Source organism: Typopeltis vanoorti, chromosome 6 (assembly GCF_054136105.1).
Source record: "Typopeltis vanoorti isolate ZY-2024b chromosome 6, IOZ_Tvanoo_1.0, whole genome shotgun sequence".
Classification (NCBI taxonomy): Eukaryota; Metazoa; Arthropoda; class Arachnida; order Uropygi; family Thelyphonidae; genus Typopeltis; species Typopeltis vanoorti.
Window position 1 is genome coordinate 147,669,553 of NC_143554.1, and position 16,901 is coordinate 147,686,453.

The following is a 16,901-nucleotide window of genomic DNA, read 5'->3' on the forward strand; positions in this document are numbered from 1 at the left end:
TAGTATCTGAAGGTGAAGTATCACAGCTCAATCAGTGTTTACCTCATTTTTATCTAGATATTGGTCCCACAAAATGGCCTGGAATTAAATAATTATCTCATGGTTTATTCAGAATCCTAAATAACTGCTTCGTATTGGTATACGGTTTTTATTATTTAAACTATTTCCAGAAATTGAGGGTCTCATCAAGAAAGGGAATTTTCTTTCACACCATCACTCATAGATTTTATCGAATTCATCCATGATACTTACCCCCCCCCCTTCTAAAAGCAATCTCTGTCAACACACACTAATCTGTGAGAGAAAAATCCAGTTATTACCCCTTTCATGAATCCATTCATTCCCAACGAAATGAATACATTCATGAAACGGCTTTGTACAGAAGCAAAATAACTTTCCTCTACTTAAATGTAAATGTACGTTTCAGCATTACAATTATCATCTGAGTTGTAATGCAATGTTAAAACTGACAGTGCATTGCAACTGACATCTGCGTTGCATTTGCAATCTTTCGTATACGGCCTCATGATTCGCCATGCGCCAAGATTTCAAACTTATCAGTTTCTTCTCGCATAATGCAGCTATATAATACACCACTAGTTATTTCATTAGTTAACGTTATTACAATAGTCAATGCATATAACACAGATTTAAACACTGAACTACTTATGCAAAAAATGCAAACGATTAGATACAAATATCCTTTTAGGAGATTTAGAATGCCGAAAGCCCAACTTCGAGCTCCCCACAACTATTTCGGAAAGAGCATAAATAGTGCACAAGATTGACGATCTAAAACCTTGAGATCATAATCAACAAGCAAAATCATGTCGGTAAAAAAACAACGGGTAGAGAATCAGCATTAAACATCACAGGAGTAGATTATGAAACTGTAAATCTTATCCAATGGAAAATCCTAAATAATGCCATCAGTGATCATAGACCTATTATCATAACCATTAAAACTAACTACCGGCCATGATGTCTATAGACATCATGGCCGGTAGCGGAGTTTTAAGGATAATCGTTATGATAATAGGTTTAGTGGGATTTTAATGTAAATCGTCAGTGATACAGCAGATGGTGGAAGTAAAGTTTTCTCTATTAGTTGCAAAGAAACTGAGAGATTTTCACCAAAATGTATGACATTTATAGTCATTTGCTATTTTGGAAACTGAATTACAATGTTTTCGTATCATGGGAAAAATTATAGCTAACCATCTAAATTCATCAATGATAAAATTAGACTTTCAATACTTTATTCAATTCGAAAAGATTCTTCATTTTAGGATATTTGCAAATAGTATACGAAGACTGCTTGTGTATATCTGGTGACAATAGGATACATGGAAAATTTAGGAAGGCACAGTGTCATATGCAGGCTAACACCTTGTCCGATCTTAAGACTTTTGCATGACCAGCTATTTTGATGTAATACAAACCAAGAAACAGTGATTAACGAACATTTTCTTTATTAGAAAATGTTCGTTATTTCCAACTTATTGGAAAATATTCAGAGTGTAAACTAAATCTTGTGAAATATTTCTCGGTATTTACATGTTCTAATTATTCTCTGTGAATATACTTGTAAATAATATTTCAGCAAAATAAAAGATGCATTTTTAAACTTAAATAAACAAAGTTTCATATTGGTGATGTGTTTTCCACAGTGAAAATTTTACTCTTATTCCGTTTATAATTTAATATATAAATCCATAAGCTTATACCTTAATGCAATTCTGATTAATTATTGTAAAAATTCATACTTTTCTCCCTTAATACAAGTCTGTCACTAGGAACGAAATACGAGTAAGGGGGAAAAAATCAAAATTATTATTCAAACCTCTTCATGAAAAAACGATATTGGTTTTCCATGTGTGAACATTTCCCCCATACACTCGCGCACCAGAAGTGATAATTTCAATCAGAATGATGATGGCATCATTATAATCACAGATGGTCCATGCATAAACATGAAAAGGGAGGATATGAGTCATGATTAGCCACCGTTGATTTTAACACTCACATAAATATAACACTATAGTCTAAATTTTTAAATGTTTGGAACTTTGTAACAGAGAAATTAACAACGTATACTATAGAGCTAATATTCTGTTGAAAAATAAGAATATTATTAAATAGTATTTATTTGTGCTGGCAAAAGAAGTAACATAATAAGAATGAAGGAAAAAGAAAGTGATACATAGGGGGAAAAACATGAAACTTCAGATATGACTAGTATTATAGATGCTCAATTTCTTTATGATAAAGACTCAACTTTATTTCCTAAAGAAATTTTTATTTCTGATGGAATTATTGTAAAACATATCATGACAACATCACCTTTTAAGAGGAATGAATAACCCGAAAAAGCAGAATTCTTGGTTAATTAAATATAATCATTAACTGAAATGGGAAATTGGATCTCTTTCTCTGGACAAACTAATAAATTGGATAATACAATCAACATCCAAATATATATCGAATAGTTCTCATCAAAGGTAAAGAAAAATTATCAAAATTAATAGACAGACCTGTATTTCATATAAAATATTGGTTGTCCAAAATGTGCTGATATACAGGGTGCCCCCAAAATTCACGCAAGATTTAAATTTAGCGCCATTTGTGTGGTAAAGTGTTGCCAACGAGAAAAAAAACCCATCGTGACAGCTGACAGTTCAGGGTTATTAAAAATGACCACACACAGCAGAGAGAGTTCGTTGAATGGATTATCGAACAACAACAAGTGGATGCTTATTTTTCGAACAAAATCATCTTCAGCGATGAGGCTCATTTTCATCTTGATGGCTTGATGTGACAAAATTGTCGCATTTTGGGTTCAGAAAATCCACGAGTGATTGTTGAGAAACAAACGCATCCACAACGTGTCACTGTTTGGTGCAGAGTTTGGGCTAGAGGCATCATCGGTACATTTTTCTTCGAAAATGCGGATGGTTAGGCAATAACAGTTAATGGTGCTCGCTATCGCGAAAATCCAGTTTTTTGTGCCTAAATTGCAAGATATGGATGTGGACGATATGTGGTTTCAAAGCGGTGCCACATGCCATACAGGCCGAGAAACAATTCAATTGCTGCATTCAATTACAGAAACAAATGCATCCACAACGTGTCACTGTTTGGTGCGGATTTTTGGCTAGAGGCATCATCGGTACATTCTTCTTCGAAAATGCGGATGGTTAGGCAATAACAGATAATGGTGCTCGCTATCGCGACATGAAAATCTAGTTTTTGTGCCTAAATTGCAAGATATGGATGTGGACGATATGTGGTTTCAAAGCGGTGCCACATGCCATACAGCCCGAGAAACAATTCAATTGCTGCATTCAATTACAGAAACAAATTCATCCACAACGTGTCACTGTTTAGTGCGGATTTTGGGCTAGAGGCATCATCGGTACATTCTTCAAAAATGCGGCTGGAAAGGCAATAACGCTTAATGGTGCTGGCTATGGTGACATGATAATCCAGTTTTTTGTGCCTAAATTGAGAGATATGGATGTGAACGACATCTGGTTTCCATGTGGTGCCACATGCTATACAGCCCGAGAAACAATTCAATTACTGCATGAGTCATTTCCTGGTCGTGTAATTTCCAGTTTTGGTGATCAGAATTGGCCGCCCAGATCATGTGGCTTAATGCCGTTGGCATTTTTTCTTTGAAGAAAAAACTTTGAAGTCTAAGGTTTATGCCAACAAGCCCACGACCACCCACGCCTTGAAGGAGGAAACTGAGCGCTGTATCAACGTAAATCAGCCACATTTATGCAAAATGGTCATGGAAAATTTCAACAAAAGAGTGCGTATGTGCCAGCAAAGCCGTGGAGGCGATTTACCCGATATGCTATTCCATGCATAACCCTATACTTTATACTTTATGAATCAATAAGAAATTACACTTTTTAAATAAAAACCTATATTTTCTATCAAAATTACTTATTGCGTGAATTTTGGGACACCCTGTAGATCTGTGTATTTACTCATGTTATTGGAAATATCAACAAAGATTTTGTGCTTATATCAATACTCAAAAATATATGTATTGCCTTAAAAAAATTACAAATGTTTGTAATAATTACAAAAATTACTATGTCAAGAGATGGGCAGTATCCACGAAAATCTTCTATTCCACAAGGAGGATCGTTAGTTATCTCAAGGAAAAGTGCTTAAGAGAGTTGTTGAACTAAATGATGAGCCACACATTTTCCTACTGGATAAAGATAAGAACATTGCAGATCTTTTCAATGAATAAATGGTTATTAATACCATGCTACCTAGCTGATATTTTTGAAAAGGTAAATATGCTTAATTTGCCTTTTCAAGGAAAAGGTGATATTTTAACAATGAATGAGAAAATAACTGCATTTCGAAAAAAAATGATGCTGTGGAGAGAGAGATTTGAAAAGGGATGTTTAGAAATGTTTCCATCTTTATCTGATTTAGTTACAGAAAATACTGTAAATGTAAAACAAACAAAAATTCTAATATCTACACATTTAAAAAGTTTAGAGACATATTTTTGTAACTTATTCACAGATCTCTCTTGCGAAGATTTTCAACGGATTTTATACCCATTTGCAGATAATGTAAAAATTGACCACCTTTCGATTATTTTTCAAGAGCAATTAATTGACATTAGATACAACACAACTTTGAAAAACGAATTTCAACAGAAATCTCTTTACAATTGGTAGATGGGACTGAAATCCAAGTATAGCAATTTAATAAGCACAGCAAATGCACCCCTACCGTTTGGTTCTACTTATTTATGTGAGGTATCATTAGTAGTAGGGGTGACGGTAGTGACCAGATCAAGATCAAGATAAGATAAGGAATCGTGACGTGATTGGTTTATGACGTCATTGTGTGCGTGGCTTCATGGGTGTGGAATGTTTGGAATTTCCCTGTGGGCATATGTGTCACTGGCTTCAGTTCTTGTGTTTTGGTTCGCGTATGGTATTATGGATGATGGTAGAGATAAGGATTCGTGTTGTGATTGGTGGTGCACTAGTGACAAGATGAAGATCAAGATAAGATAAGGAATCGTGTCGTGGGTGTGTGTTGTTTTCAGAAGTAGATAAGTGACGTCATTTGTTATTTTTAAATAAATGTCGTCATTTGTTATTTGTAAATAAATGTCGTCATTTGTTATTTGTAAATAAGTGACGTTGTTGTTTTGAATGGAAAGGATGATATTAGTGGATAAGAAATCGTGTCGTGATTGGTGGGACACTTTAAACCAGATCAAGATCAAGATAAGATAAGGAAATGTGACGTGAATATTTGTTGTTAGTTGTAAATAAGTGACGTTATTGTTTTGAATGGGAAGGATGATTTTAGTGGTTAAGTAATCGTCTCGTGATTGGTGGGACACTTCTGACAAGATCAAGATCAAGATAACATTAGGATTCGTGACGTGAATGTTTGTTGTTATTGAGTTTGGAATGATAATTTAATTTAACTATATTCTATATCACACAAACATACAGTTTTTTTTTTATTCTCTAGACGGTTGTACTAATTTTCCAATACATTTTGGGTATTTCTTTCCTGTTAAAGTGTGGGAATTCTTAGAGAAAGTCGTGATGGCTCTCGTGTTTCGATCTTTTCTGAATAATTAATTATATACTTAAAGTACCTGTCCTTAAACACACACACACACACACACACACGCACACACACACATACACATTAGACATAAAAATCGCTAATGTGTCCATGTTGATACTCTAATATATAACCTATGATTATTCTTATGGAAAAAAAAAACTATTCAGTATTAGAATTACGCTTACCAAACAACATGCGATCAGTTATGTTTAAGTTAAAAAAGTACTTACAGCTTTCCAGATGACTCTTCGAAATTCGATTATTCCAAAATAGTTCAATTTTATATCCACAACACAACACAAACACAAAAACCACAAAGAATGAAATTTCTGTAAATACTGTAACCTGAACTAGTTACTTCGTCCTTTAGATTACGGAGCTTAGATGGTGAGGTTTCGTCATTGCAATATCCCCCAGCGAGCACTTTTCTTCAAAGGGGATGACATGAGTCACATCCGTAAATTGGGATATTGTTCAAAAGGCAGCATTTCCTCAAGTTTGGATATTTTTCAAATACTTACATATGACTAAGGGATTAGTATCCACATGTTTGAATGAAAATTATTCATTCTTCGTTACCGTCGGCATTCATTGGTGTAGTAAATTAATGCTAACATTTAATGTTAATTTAGATTGCTGTTAGAGTATGGAATTCAGACAAGTGAAATTATTATTTTTTTTTTCAAATTGATTGGATATTTTCTGTATTTTACTTTAAAAGTCATATTCTAACAGAATAACTGAGTAGAATTAATAAATATATAAAGTATATGTGAATTTATTTTCCAACACTGAATATTTCTCATTAAGTCTTTTACAGTAGGTTTTCTGAATATTCCAATTGTTGATTAACATGTATTCACAGAACACAAACACAAATCTGAAAAGAACATTTCACTTTTTCATTATAGCTTACTGTGGTAACATACATTCATACCACAAAACACACAAAACATAGGAGTTGATAGATATTTCTGTAAATAACCAGAAAAGCTAGTGGACTACTTAATTTACTTTAGTATCCGTTTGGTTCTCTGTATTAATTCTTTCCCACGGTGCCCACCTTGGTGGAAAGTCTATGCATCGTTTTGTTTAGGGTAAGTGTTATTTCCGGTTTCGAATTCCGATTGCTGTTAGAGTATGGAATTCAGACAAGTGAAATTTTTGTTTATTTTTTTTTTTTCAAATTGATTGGTTATTTTCTGTATTTTACTTTTACAGGTCATATTCTAACAGAATAACTGAGCAGAATTAATAAATATATAAAGTATATGAGACTTAGTTGAATATTTAATTTAGATTACTATCCGATTGGTTCGTTCTCTGTTTAATTCCTTCCCACAGTTGCTCATGCTATGTTTCCTAAGCTTGGTGGGAAAGTCTATGCGCCTTTTTGTTTAGGGTAAGTGTAATTTCCTGTTTCGAATTCCGAGTGCTGTTAAGGTATGGAATTCTGACAAGTGAAATTATTTATTTATTTTTTTTCAAATTGAATGGCTATTTTCTGTATTTTACTTTTAAAAATCAGTTTAATTACATATTCTAACAGAATAACTGAGCAAAATTAACGAATAAATAAAATGTGTATTTATTTTCCAACACTGTACATTTCTCACTAAGTCGTATCTTAAAGATATCTCTTATCCGGTCGCCAACTTGTTGTACCTAGGTGAAAAATAGTATGTGTGTGTGTAGTAACGTGTTGGTTTAAAATATCTAATGGCTCTGTAAAATAACCAAATTCTAGTAGTATTGTAATTTCAGGTGAAATCTTCTGCACTAAAATTCTGGTTATTAAAATAATACTCGATTTGTTTTTTTTTTTTTTTGCTTCCAAGAGTTGACAGTTTCTTGATATATTTGAGGGCTTGCATGAACAAATAAGACTTTTAACTCACTGAGTCAAAAAATAAATAAATAAATAAAATAAAATAAAAAACTCTAGTTAGTTTGTGGCATTAAATTTTACAAGGAGAAAAAAAAAATGTTGTGGTCTTACTTAAATTTGTATTTTGACTGTTGTCCTCTCAGCCCGACTCTTTTCTCTTTTTTTTTCACAGTTGGGATATTTATATATTTTAACACAATTATTATATTAGATATTCTTTCCAACACAAATAAATAATTATGTATTCTTATTTCAAATGAATATTAGCTCAGAAAGAAAGAAAGAAAATTGTAAAGAAAAAAAAAATGTTTACCTTCAAATAACTATTTTGGAATCACAGCAAACAAGAAATTCATCACCTTTTCAAATTTTTTAAATTCCTACCGATAATGTTTTCATCATTTGGTATCATTTAAATGAAGAACGGTTCTGGCTATAAAGTTTGTTAATGTTATTGATTTTTCTCTTCCAATGGCTGTAATTTTTTTTTTTTTTGATACATTCATGCTGATTCCTTGTTATCTGCACGCTACGATACCTTTTTATTTTCTACAACAAACGTTTTTTGAGTTTAAGTAACGTGATTGGCTAAAATATCAGCTGTTTGTCTCTGTAAAATAATCAAATTCTAACAGTCGTATTGTTAGAATTTGGTACGACTGTTTTTTCTAGTCTGGTGAAGGTATCTACTTCAGATGTAGTAACAAATTGTCACTTATCACTTCATTTTTACTTTATTCACAAAACTACAAATCCGTTATTTGGTATGATCTCTGTTTTTAATTCCCCCATTACTAGAATGTACGGGTGGTAAAGTTTTGAAATAAGTTTCGACTCGCAAGAAAAATAAAATGTTTACATTCAAATAACTATTTATGATCACAGCAAGCAAGAAATTCATCAGCTTTTCAAAGTTTGGAAATTCATACCCATTTTGTTTTCATTTGGTATCATTTAAATGAATAACGGGTATGGGTATTAAGTTTGTTAATGATTTTGATTTTTCTCTTCCAAAGGCGATTATTATTTGATATATACATGTTGATTCATTTGTTATCTGCATGCTACGATATCATTTTTATTTTCTACAATAAACTTTTTTAGAGTTTAAGTAACGTGATAGACTAAAATATCAGTTGTCTCTCTGTAAATAACCAAATTCTAACAGTCGTATTGTTTGAATTTGGTACGATTGTTTTTCTAGTCTGGTGAAGGTATCTACAGATGTAGTAACAAAATTGTCACTTTTCAGTTCATTTGTACTTTATTCACCAAACTACAAATATGTGTTGTCAAGTTTTGAAAAAAAAAAAAAAAGTTTCGACTAGTAGTGATATGTTTTTAAACTCTTATCATGTACAAATATCTTAAAAGAAAAGAAAAATGTACCTTCTTTTCTTTTTTACATCAAGCTTTTTTAAGAGTTTGGTAACGTGATGAGTTAAAATATCTGCACTCTGTAAAATAACCAAATTTTTATCTTACTTTGTGTTGGGAAAGGTAAAATTTGTATTTGTGTTATCTGGAGAGTATAAACCTTTTTTCTATACTAAACTTTAAGAGTTTAAGTTATGTTTTGGGTAACATTATCTGCTTTCTCTCTGTAAAATCACCAAATTCTAACAGGTAGGATTTTCGAGTATGCGGACGAAATGTTTACAGATAACTCAAAAAAAAAAAAAATGTCAATAGGTAGCATTAGACAAATTTCTAAATACTTAATTACAGGATATCAGGTTTCCCATGGTCCTTGCATTAATTTCACATTAGTGATTTTTTACAATAATTAAACAGAATTGCATTAAGGTATAAAGTTATGGATTTAATTATCAAATTCTAAACTGAATAACTGAGTAAAAATTTCACTGTGGAAAAACACAACAGCAACACACATCTTTGTTCATTTAAGTTTTACAAATGCTTATTTTATTTTGCTGAAATATTACTTACAACGAAAAAAAAATCGAAACTTGTAATTACCTAAAAATATTTCACAATATTTAGTTTACACTATTTTCCTGAAGAAAGAAAATTTCAAAGACTTTTGTGGTTCACTCATTATTTTACTTTACTGGACCTAAACACCACAACACAACACAATACGATAGCTGCACTGGACGAACGAATTGCAGTAACTGAAAAGACACTCGACTCGATTGTTTTACTTTATAGTACTGTTTACCTGACCCTTTACCCTGACCGTTCCTTCCAAATGAAACTTTCGCGCAGGTGACTCACAGACATGTTTTCGCATGCTGGTGGATTGATGTTGATGTGCGTTTATCTTACTTTGTGACATTATGGTACAAACTTTATCTCTGTGGCTCGAATTCATCCAAAGGAAGATGAGCGAGCTACCCATTTGTAGATATCTTTTAGTGATGTCACCTCAAACTGATAACCAATGAGATGAACGATCTCGCCATTGCGGATGTCCGAAATTGTTTGGATGGAAAAAAAAAAAAATAGCTTTATGTGTTGGGTGTGAAAGGGTAGTCAAGAGGTTGACAGTGGTCTTCCCTGCAAGGCTCCCCCACCCTCCCTATCCTCCAGAAGATGTCTGCTCATCTAAGGGAGATGAGCTATTTTGCCGTTGTCGGATTTCTTTTAGTCATGTCACTTCTAACTGATGCTAAATGCTCCCCCATCCCATACTCTAACCCATCATCCCTCTCTCCTCCAGCAGATGTCTGCTCAGGCTAGCGGAGATTAGCGAGCTTATCATTCGCGGATATCTTTTAGTGATGTTACTTCCAACTGATACTGATAAATTTGGAGGAAAAAAAAATAGCATCAGGTTGTGAAAGTGAAAAGGTAGTCAAGAAAAGGCAGTGAGTGAGGTCTTCCCTGCAATACTCCCCTAACCCCCTCTCCTCCAGAAAAAAAATAAAAAAACGCGTTTTTTTATTTTTTTTCCAAAAAAGTTTTCATTAAAAAACGTGTTTTTTCGTAAAAAGTTATCATAAAAAACCAGTTTTTAATTTTTTTTTTTTTTCCAAAAAAGTTATCAGTATCACTTGGAGGTGACATCACTAAAAGATATCCGCAAATGATGAGCATCTCCACGAGGCTGAGCAGACATTTTCTGGAGGAGAGGGGGTTAGGGGAGTCTGTTTTTTCTTTTTTTTTCAAAACTTGACAACACATATTTGTAGTTTGGTTAATAAAGTAAAAATGAACTGAAAAGTGACAATTTTGTTACTACATCTGTAGATACCTTCACTAGACTAGAAAAACAATCGTACCAAATTCAAACAATACGACTGTTAGAATTAGACTGTTTGGCTATTTACAGAGAGACAACTGATATTTTAGTCTATCACGTTACTTAAACTCTAAAAAAGTTTATTGTAGAAAATAAAAATGATATCGTAGCATGCAGATAACAAATGAATCAACATGTATATATCAAATAATAATCGCCTTTGGAAGAGAAAAATCAAAATAATTAACAAACTTAATACCCATACCCGTTCTTCATTTAAATGATACCAAATGATGAAAACAAAATGGGTATGAATTTCCAAACTTTGAAAAGCTGATGAATTTCTTGCTTGCTGTGATCATAAATAGTTATTTAAATGTAAACATTTTATTTTTCTTGCGAGTCGAAACTTATTTCAAAACTTTACCACCCGTACATTCTAGTAATGGGGGAATTAAAAACAGAGACCATACCAAATAACGGATTTGTAGTTTTGTGAATAAAGTAAAAATGAAGTGATAAGTGACAATTTGTTACTACATCTGAAGTAGATACCTTCACCAGACTAGAAAAAACAGTCGTACAAATTCTAACAATACGACTGTTAGAATTTGATTATTTTACAGAGACAAACAGCTGATATTTTAGCCAATCACGTTACTTAAACTCAAAAAACGTTCGTTGTAGAAAATAAAAAGGTATCGTAGCGTGCAGATAACAAGGAATCAGCATGAGTGTATCAAAAAAAAAAAAAAATTACAGCCATTGGAAGAGAAAAATCAATAACATTAACAAACTTTATAGCCAGAACCGTTCTTCATTTAAATGATACCAAATGATGAAAACAATATGGGTAGGAATTTAAAAAATTTGAAAAGGTGATGAATTTCTTGTTTGCTGTGATTCCAAAATAGTTATTTGAAGGTAAACATTTTTTTTTTCTTTACAATTTTCTTTCTTTCTTTCTGAGCTAATATTCATTTGAAATAAGAATACATAATTATTTATTTGCGTTGGAAAGAATATCTAATATAATAATTGTGTTAAAATATATCAATATCCCAACTGTGAAAAAAAAAAAAGAAAAGAGTCGGGCTGAGAGGACAACAGTCAAAATACAAATTTAAGTAAGACCACAACATTTTTTTTTTCTCCTTGTAAAATTTAATGCCACAAACTAACTAGATTTTTGTTATTTTATTTTATTTATTTATTTTTTTTTTTGACTCAGTGAGTTAATAGTCTTATTTGTTCATGAAAGCCCTCAAATATATCAAGAAACTGTCAACTCTTGGAAGCAAAAAAAAAAAAAAAAAATCGAGTATTATTTTAATAACCAGAATTTTAGTGCAGAAGATTTCACCTGAAATTACAATACTGCTAGAATTTGGTTATTTTACAGAGCCATTAGATATTTTAAACCAACACGTTACTACACACACACATACTATTTTTCACCTTGGTACAACAAGTTGGCGACCGGATAAGAGATATCTTTAAGAAACGACTTAGTGAGAAATGTACAGTGTTGGAAAATAAATTCACATTTTATTTATTCGTTAATTTTGCTCAGTTATTCTGTTAGAATATGTAATTAAACTGATTTTTAAAAGTAAAATACAGAAAATAGCCATTCAATTTGAAAAAAAAAAAAATAAATATTTTCACTTCTCAGAATTCCATACCTTAACAGCACTCGGAATTCGAAACAGGAAATTATACTTACCCTAAACAAAAAGGCGCATAGACTTTCCCACCAAGCTTAGGAAACATAGCATGAGCAACTGTGGGAAGGAATTAAACAGAGAACGAACCAATCGGATAGTAATCTAAATTAAATATTCAACTAAGTCTCATATACTTTATATATTTATTAATTCTGCTCAGTTATTCTGTTAGAATATGACCTGTAAAAGTAAAATATAGAAAATAACCATTCAATTTGAAAAAAAAAAATAAATAAACAAAAATTTCACTTGTCTGAATTCCATACTCTAACAGCAATTGGAATTCGAAACCGGAAATAACACTTACCATAAACAAAACGGCGCATAGACTTTCCGCCAAGGTGGGCACCCGTGGGAAAGAATTAATATAGAGAACCAAACGGATACTAAAGTAAATTAAGTAGTCCACTAGCTTTTCTGGTTATTTACAGAAATATCTATCAACTCCTATGTTTTGTGTGTTTTGTGGTGTGAATATATGTTAGCCACAGTAAGCTATAATGAAAAAGTGAAATGTTCTTTTCAGATTTGTGTTTGTGTTCTGTGAATACATGTTAATCAACAATTGGAATATTCAGAAAACCTACTGTAAAAGACTTAATGAGAAATATTCAGTGTTGGAAAATAAATTCACATACACTTTATATATTTATTAATTCTACTCAGTTATTCTGTTAGAATATGACTTTTAAAAGTAAAATACAGAAAATAACCAATCAATTTGAAAAAAAAAAAAATAATAATTTCACTTGTCTGAATTCCATACTCTAACAGCAATCTAAATTAACATTAAATGTAAGCATTAATTTACTACACCAATGAATGCCGACGGTAACGAAGAATGAATAATTTTCATTCAAACATGTGGATACTAATCCCTTAGTCATATGTAAGTATTTGAAAAATATCCAAACTTGAGGAAATGCTGCCTTTTGAACAATATCCCAATTTACGGATGTGACTCATGTCATCCCCTTTGAAGAAAAGTGCTGGCTGGGGGATATTGCAATGACAAAACCTCACCATCTACGCTCCGTAATCTAAAGGATGAAGTAACTAGTTCAGGTTACAGTATTTACAGAAATTTCATTCTTTGTGGTTTTTGTGTTTGTGTTGTGTTGTGGATATAAAATTGAACTATTTTGGAATAATCGAATTTCGAAGAGTCATCTGGAAAGCTGTAAGTACTTTTTTAACTTAAACATAACTGATCGCATGTTGTTTGGTAAGTGTAATTCTAATACTGAATAGTTTTTTTTTTCCATAAGAATAATCATAGGTTATATATTAGAGTATCAACATGGACACATTAGCGATTTTTTATGTCTAATGTGTATGTGTGTGTGTGTGTGTGTGTGTGTGTGTGTGTGTGTGTGTGTGTGTGTGTGTGTTTAAGGACAGGTACTTTAAGTATATAATTAATTATTCAGAAAAGATCGAAACACGAGAGCCATCACGACTTTCTCTAAGAATTCCCACACTTTAACAGGAAAGAAATACCCAAAATGTATTGGAAAATTAGTACAACCATCTAGAGAATAAAAAAAAAACTGTATGTTTGTGTGATATAGAATATAGTTAAATTAAATTATCATTCCAAACTCAATAACAACAAACATTCACGTCACGAATCCTAATGTTATCTTGATCTTGATCTTGTCAGAAGTGTCCCACCAATCACGAGACGATTACTTAACCACTAAAATCATCCTTCCCATTCAAAACAATAACGTCACTTATTTACAACTAACAACAAATATTCACGTCACATTTCCTTATCTTATCTTGATCTTGATCTGGTTTAAAGTGTCCCACCAATCACGACACGATTTCTTATCCACTAATATCATCCTTTCCATTCAAAACAACAACGTCACTTATTTACAAATAACAAATGACGACATTTATTTACAAATAACAAATGACGACATTTATTTAAAAATAACAAATGACGTCACTTATCTACTTCTGAAAACAACACACACCCACGACACGATTCCTTATCTTATCTTGATCTTCATCTTGTCACTAGTGCACCACCAATCACAACACGAATCCTTATCTCTACCATCATCCATAATACCATACGCGAACCAAAACACAAGAACTGAAGCCAGTGACACATATGCCCACAGGGAAATTCCAAACATTCCACACCCATGAAGCCACGCACACAATGACGTCATAAACCAATCACGTCACGATTCCTTATCTTATCTTGATCTTGATCTGGTCACTACCGTCACCCCTACTACTACTATCATTTTCTTCAATGGCAGGTATTTAAACCAAATATCGAAATAAATTAAACTTGGAACCAGACCGTATTGCAGTATCAGAAGCCATCAAACCAGAATTTCAAGAAATTATGAAATAAATTTAAGGCCATTGTTCGCATTAAATATTGTAATTAATGTTTGTAAACTGTTAATAATAAAAATAATGTGTAAAAATATCTAGCTATTTTAATTATTATATGATGATACAAGGCATATTTCCTCTTTATAATACTTATTACAATAGATTTTTGCTCAATCAAATGTGGTTACGCGCTTTTTATTTTTACTGTCTTGGGGTACGCGATAAAAAACGTTTGGAGAACACTGTACTAGAAGACAAAAATCTCTCGACAGTTAAATTCACTAATAGAATCAGGACCCAAGAACAGAATCATATCTCACTCAAAACTTTTGATGATTTACAATACTTTACAATATGATTATGAAATTAGAAAACAAATCCACTTAGAGCACCTGTCCATCGAAATAAGCAAAGAGCCATTCTTATCCACTATACTACCAAAAATACAATGATTAACTTAAATCTCATAGAACCTTGTTCAAGAATGGATTCACAGCACGAAAATGAAAGAAAAGGACATGATACTACACATCCCTTAAATAATCTAAACCATGATATTGCCTATTCTGATGGATTGTCTATGGATCTTCTGATGAAGCACTCAACCAAGGATGAGCAGGGGTTTTTGAACACTACCTGGAGGCAAGGAAATTAAAATCAAACCTTCAGCTGGCCAAATGGCTTCCAACGTCACTTGTGAAACCATACAAGCAAACCCTCAAGTTCTCTCTCTCTAATCCAATAATAAACATTATAGAACGAATACCCATCTACTAAGACTCAAAATCTGCTCTTGAGGTATTAAAAAGAGAATAACAAAACTCACATAGGAAATTCGTGAAAAACTAACAAATGTAAATTTGAAAAATAAGAACTGTATATTACAATGGATATCAGCCCATATAAATATTGAAGGCAATGAGAAAACAGACAGACTAGCGAAAGAAGCAAGATACGTACCTCAAAAATACACCAACTATCACTAACTGATGCAAATTGGTCGAAAATTAAGATTAGTAAAACAAACTATCAAGAAAAAGAAGGGAATAGATGAAATTAATGAAAACAGAGAAATAACCACAATCATCACTAGACCAAGGACGGGACATTTTAAAAGCATGAAAATTCAGTCTGATGGTAGTAGAAACTACGAAATATGCAACAACTATCCAGGAATCGAAGAAACACTTGCCCATATTTATTCTTGTCCAACAACTGCTGGTTAACAAAAGATATGCATACAGAAAATTTATAATAACCCTATGAAAAAGCTCTACTTCATCAAAGTCCAACAGATTGCCAAAACAGTTCTACAGGCCCATGGTTATACGTAGAAGCTATTTAAAGGGCTCGACAACATCATTAGTGGTGTCTATGCCTCCATTCATTACAAATAATTTTGTATGTTCTTCATCTCAGTTGCATTCGTGATTATTCTGCAAATCATTACATCAGCAAATACCGAAAATCCTTAATGTAAAGAATAAATAACAATGGACCAATGACTATTCCTGCGATATATCACTAGTCAATTTAAATCTCGCGGAGTCATATTTCCATTAACTACTTTTTGATAAGTCAGTCATCCTATTATTCAAGTAAAACTCGGACTCGTGGTGAGTGGTAAAGCTGGTGAAAGTGCTGATCATTACGCAGAATGAATGCTCGCTGAGATTAACTGCTAAACCTTTATTGACATGAAACACATATCAGCATACCACAAACGGATAATAATAAACAAAAACACATACATTCACAACTAAACGTCGCCATCCATACAGAACGCGCACACTCCGCACCCTTCTTACTCAAAACCAAAACCAAAACTAAAACTAAAATGTTTTTCTTCTCTCCTTCTCACTGACGCTCCCTCCGCGAAAACAAATGACGTCAGTGGCGTCTCCTCGCCGCAAGTACACCGTTTGAAGAGAACTCGCAAGCCTTCGTTACAAACGTCCTTACATTCCATAAGAACACCACTCATGCTTTATTTTAAGAACTTTGGTTTCACAATCAATCTCGTTTGATATGGTGCTCCTAACACCATTTTCAAACTTTTACCAATGCTAGGAATACCTACAAGCCGACATTA

General features: G+C 32.5%; 1 protein-coding gene across 1 annotated transcript in view; it reads right to left on the minus strand.

The window, feature by feature from the left end:
• Positions 1-16,591, minus strand: part of LOC150106060 (BTB/POZ domain-containing protein 6-like) — a 36,336-nt gene extending 19,745 nt beyond the window's left edge. Inside the window, exon 1 of the mRNA XM_090393807.1 lies at positions 16,561-16,591. The gene's annotated coding sequence lies outside the window, so the exon portion shown is untranslated. The remainder of the gene's footprint in view (positions 1-16,560) is intronic.
• Between the last annotated feature and the right edge of the window lie 310 nt (positions 16,592-16,901).